Here is a 6,000-nt window from a genome sequence, read left to right as displayed (position 1 = left end):
TTTCTAGTGTCAGAATGTGTGACAATCCAATGCATTTAACTAATTCTAAGAGTTCGGGATGAATTTGGAGTGTTTAGACAACAGTTAAACCCGTTTTATCCCAAACCAGGCTTAAATCTAGAAACCAGGCTAAAACCGAGAGAAAACATTGATTCGATGCAGTAAACAGGTATGTTACTCTCTCTCTAGGGTCAAAATATGTAACAATCCAATGCATTTGACTAATAATAAGAGTTTGGGTTGAATTTGGAGTGTTTAGACACCACTCATACCCATTTTGTCCCGAAAAAGGCTAAAACCGAGAAAACGTTGATTCAAAGCAGTAAATAGTTTTGTTACTGTTTCTAGGGTAAGAATGTGTGACAATCCAATGAATTTAACTAATTGTAAGAGCTTGAAATGAATTTGGAGTGTTTAGACAACAATTAAACACGTTCTATCCCAAAACAGGCTAAAACCGAGAGAAAACATTGATTCGAATCATTAAACAGCTATGTTACTCTTTCTAGGGTCAAAATATGTAACAATCCAATGCATTTGACTAATTATAAGAGTTTGGGTTGAATTTGGAGTGTTTAGACACCACTCATACCAATTTTGTCCCGAAACAGGCTAAAACCGAGAAAACGTTGATTCAAAGCAGTAAACAGCTTTGTACTGTTTCTAGGGTCAGAATGTGTGACAATCCAATGCATTTAACTAATTGTAAGAGTTCGGGATGAATTTGGAGTGTTTAGACAACAGTTACACCGTTTTATCCCAAAGGAGGCTTAAATCTAGAAAACAGGCTAAAACCGAGAGAAAACATTGTTTCGAAGCAGTAAACCGGTATGTTACTCTTTCTAGGGTCAAAATATGTAACAATCCAATGCATTTGACTAATAATAAGAGTTCGGGTTGAATTTGGAGTGTTTAGACACCACTCATACCCATTTTGTCCCGAAAAAGGCTAAAACCGAGAAAACGTTGATTCAAAGCAGTAAATAGTTTTGTTACTGTTTCGAGGGTAAGAATGTGTGACAATCCAAGCATTTAACTAATTGTAAGAGTTCGAAATGAATTTGGAGTGTTTAGACAACAATTAAACACGTTTTATCCTAAAACAGGCTAAAACCTGGAGAAAACATTATTTCAAAGCATTAAACAGCTATGTTACTCTTTATAGGGTCAAAATATGTAACAATCCAATGCATTTGACTAATTATAAGAGTTCGGGTTGAATTTAGAGTGTTTAGACACCACTCATACCAATTTTGTCCCGAAACAGGCTAAAACCGAGAAAACGTTGATTCAAAGCAGTAAACAGCTTTGTTACTGTTTCTAGTGTCAGAATGTGTGACAATCCAATGCATTTAACTAATTGTAAGAGTTCGGGATGAATTTGGAGTGTTTAGACAACAGTTACACCGTTTTATCCCAAAGGAGGCTTAAATCTTGAAAACAGGCTAAAACCGAGAGAAAACATTGTTTCGAAGCAGTAAACCGGTATGTTACTCTTTCTAGGGTCAAAATATGTAACAATCCAATGCATTTGGCTAATAATAAGAGTTCGGGTTGAATTTGGAGTGTTTAGACACCACTCATACCCATTTTGTCCCGAAAAAGGCTAAAACCGAGAAAACGTTGATTCAAAGCAGTAAATAGTTTTGTTACTGTTTCTAGGGTAAGAATGTGTGACAATCCAAGCATTTAACTAATTGTAAGAGTTCGAAATGAATTTGGAGTGTTTAGACAACAGTTAAACACGTTTTATCCCAAAACAGGCTAAAACCAGGAGAAAACATTGATTCGAAGCATTAAACAGCTATGTTACTCTTTCTAGGGTCAAAATATGTAACAATCCAATGCATTTGACTAATTATAAGAGTTCGGGTTGAATTTGGAGTGTTTAGACACCACTCATACCAATTTTGTCCCGAAACAGGCTAAAACCGAGAAAACGTTGATTCAAACCAGTAAACAGCTTTGTTACTGTTTCTAGTGTCAGAATGTGTGACAATCCAATTCATTTAACTAATTGTAAGAGTTCGGGATGAATTTGGAGTGTTTAGACAACAGTTACACCCGTTTTATCCCAAAAGAGGCTTAAATCTAGAAAACTGGCTAAAACCGAGAGAAAACATTGATTCGAAGCAGTAAACAGGTATGTTACTCTTTATAGGGTTAAAATATGTAACAATCCAATGCATTTGACTAATAATAAGAGTTTGGGTTGAATTTGGAGTGTTTAGACACCACTCATACCCATTTTGTCCCGAAAAAGGCTAAAACCGAGAAAACTTTGATTCAAAGCAGTAAACAGTTTTGTTACTGTTTCTAGGGTCAGAATGTGTGACAATCTGAAACAAGTTTATTTTGTGGTGTGAATGATGATGTATGCAATGGTGAGATATGAATGGAATGATGGATGGGTGTTTCAATTCCCCTTATGCTATTGCAGTACAAGAGGTATCAATCCTAAATGAGTGTTTGTGAACAATTAAGATATGCATATGAATCTAAGTTAAGACAAATGGAAAGATTGTTTGTCACTAACAATCCTAGGAAGAAAATGTAAAATGCAGAAAATAAACTACAAGAACTAACAACTAGATGCAAATGAAACTGAATGATTGAAACAGTGATAAAGCAAGAACAGAAACAGAGACTACTACTAATGAACTAATGCAAGATAATTAATAAACTGAAAACTAAATGTATGCAACTGGAATGAAACAGGAATGAAACAAGACAAACACAAATCATAGACACAGAGCAATGCAATAAAAACAGAGTAATGCTAAATCCAATCAAACAACAAGCAAGCAACAGGATTAAGACTAAGATTTCAATAAACAAAGAAGGTCCTGAGGATGGATTCATGGGATGGACTAATCATTGTGGTTATCTAACTTGGTCAACAAATCTCAAGCAAACTTTGAGCTAACCTCTAGACATATTAATCTAAGACAAGTTTCTCCCACTCTCATGGTCAAGAAACAATCAAACCTATGCAATTCTAGACTTGTTCTCACACAGTAAAGAATCTACACAAGCAGGCATTAAGCAATACATCTCAGACCAAACAAGACCTCTAATCTCTTAGCAAGCCTAATGGTAAGCTCTAGATCTACCCTTATCTATGCTTCCTAAACATTGGTGTGATGCTAAGAAGCTTGAAATCAGACTCTACCCTCTCAGATATAGAATCAGCATTAAGATCATCTACCATAGAAGAGATCTACAACAATCAAGCTTGACCAAGTCACACAAACCACAAGATCAATCCATCCTAATCCATCATCAAGATCCTAAGGAAACTACTCACAACAATACATGGTGATCAAAGTCAAAAACCCAGAAAATATTGAAACTTGCATTATTAGAAAGATTAAACAAAGATCTTCAATATTGATGAAAGGATGAAACTCAAATTCTCAATATCTTGAAAGTTATAGAACCAACAAAATATAAGAATCTAGTCTTCTTTCATAAGGAAGTACAAGATCTTAAAAATAAAAATGCAAAAGGAATAAAACTAAAAAAGGTAAAAACTAGGTTTAGGGAATATCTAAAAAGTTGGACTCTTTGGTGGCTGCAGGTACAAGGCCTTATATAGGTGAGGAGGTGGAAGCCCTAAAAATAGAAAAAGTCAAAGTAGTCAACGGCTCGGTCAACTCGACCAGTGCTCGGTCGAGTCCATGGTCGAGCTGGCTTCTCTCGTGCACACTCCACTCGGTCGAGTCCATCTACCCACTCGGTCGAGTGCTTGGTCGAGTTGGACTCTGGACCTTGGTTCTTCAGCCTTAACTCTCTTGCTTTCCCTTCAAGATTGCTTCACTTCTCCTCAGGATTGTTTCCGTGCTCCTTAAGCTCCAAAATCACCTGTTTATGCATGAAAAGATGCAAATGCAATGCAACTAAACTCTAATGCATGATTAGTCCTAAAGCTACACAATAATGATGAAAATGGCTAGCAAAAGATGCAAAAGATGTGAATAAACTAAGGGAAAACATGGTAAAATATATGAACATCAACACCCCCAAACTTAGTCTTTGCTTGCCCTCAAGCAAATAAACAAGACATAAGAAGGTAGATGAGGTTTGAAAGTGGGATCTCAGCTCCTAAAGCTTGCAAATAGACCATCTAGAATCAATGTCCAAGTTACTAGTACTATGATGCAAGTTGAATGAGCTATACTTAAAGACTTTAGACAAGCATATCACAACCTTCACTGATTTGAGCCTTAGACATCCACATGCATTCAAATCAACCATTTCCTTTAACATTCATTAATCAAGAACATGAATCAATTCTATGCAATGCTTAAACTCATTTGGCTTGGCAGTAAAAGGTTTAGAGACAATGATGGTCTCTTTTTAGAGTAGGGCTTATCAATATCAAGGTTCTCTCATAAAAAAAATGGATTGAGCTTTAGAAGAATGCTAAAGGTAAGAACACTTAGAAACATACAAGAACAAAACCTTGTCTACCCAAAGGCACCCAAAGTGTTTATCCTATCAATCTAAACCCAATTGGTCCTAGTGCTACCCTTTAACTTCTTTTCTTCTTTTTCACCCTTTTCTCTTTTGGTTTTAAAGTCTTAGGAGAGGTTTCTTATTTGATCTTTCTAGTGGAATGGGGGATTCTGACTTATTTGCTATGGTTCTCTTTTTTTCTTATTCTTAAGACATATAAGCATTTTGCTAGACTTCTCTTTTCTTTCTTTCTTTTCTTTAACTAGAACCATCTTTAAACAACCTTATTCTTCCCAATCTTTCACTAGACTTTAAATTTTCTTAAACACATTCCCCTCCTAAAGACTCTAACGTTTTATTTCTCTTTTTCCTCTTTTCTTTTTCATAATAGCCAAGTCCCAAACCCAACAAGTGAACCACCTAGTCCTATCTAGTTTGAAAAATGCAAACTAGAACTACACAAGGCTTTACTCTTGTCAGTTCAAACCAAACACTTTCTACCAAGCTCAATCCCAAAAATAGGCCTCACACACACAAGAATAAACATGGCTTGAAAGAAGGTTTGGTTTAGGGGTAGGGGAACTGATTCTTAATGAGGAAATCAGCTACTTGGATCAACAAGAGTGGTAAAAAGGAAGAAGATGATCCAAATATGTATGTGGTATCCATTAGTTTAAAGCATTGCACACATTGATAATTGAACGTCAATATTAGGTTCTTATAAAGAGGAAATGGTTTCAAATCTCAACATGCTTCAATTTAGACCAAATGCAATGTAGGAATTCAAGGCTTGGTTCAATCTTATTCTAACCACTCAACTAGCATCAAAGTACTATTAACTTGGGCATTGATCCTAGTCTAGTGAATAAACAAGCTAATAAGGGAATACTCATCATAGATCCCTAATGCAAGTACTATACAATCCTACATGAAACATGCTAAACAAGATCCTAATGTGCAGTGCAAACTACATGAACACTCTTTTTTTTATAAAGATTTTTGCAAAAAATTTCAAATTTTTAGGGTTTTTCTATGCCTTAGATGCTATGCAAATACTAACATGATTATGCTAAAAATTTGAAATAAGAAAACAAAACACAACATCAAATGCTATCTCAAACCCTCCCCCAAACTTAAATCACACAGTCCCTTGTGTGAAAGAAATTTGCTTGAGGATTCAAGACTGAAAACAAAACACAACATATGAAATGCTATGGTATATACAATGGTAATGTAATAATGTTACCTCAAGGATTGGAGAAGAAGCTGTCCACATCCTCCTGCATACTATCAAAGGTGTAGCTGGGGTCGAGCTGGTGACTGGAGGAAGGTGATTGGGGCAGCTCGACAATGCCAATCGACCGTGACTCGGTCGAGTGCATGTCCGAGTGGGGGGGTCGAGCTGGACCGCGAGTCTCCGTTAGCATCCAAGGCAATATGTACAGAGATACCTTAGGGATTTCCTCCCTAGTGAGCTTGTTTAAAGTCACTAAGCTTGACTTTGATTTCCTTCTTAGACTTGATCTAGATACCAAGGAGGTG

This window comes from Camelina sativa, chromosome 18 (genome assembly GCF_030686135.1).
Source record: "Camelina sativa cultivar CO46 ecotype springtype chromosome 18, ASM3068613v1".
Taxonomy (NCBI): domain Eukaryota; kingdom Viridiplantae; phylum Streptophyta; class Magnoliopsida; order Brassicales; family Brassicaceae; genus Camelina; species Camelina sativa.
The sequence above is the reverse complement of the archived record's forward strand: the minus strand, read 5'-3'. Positions refer to the sequence as shown.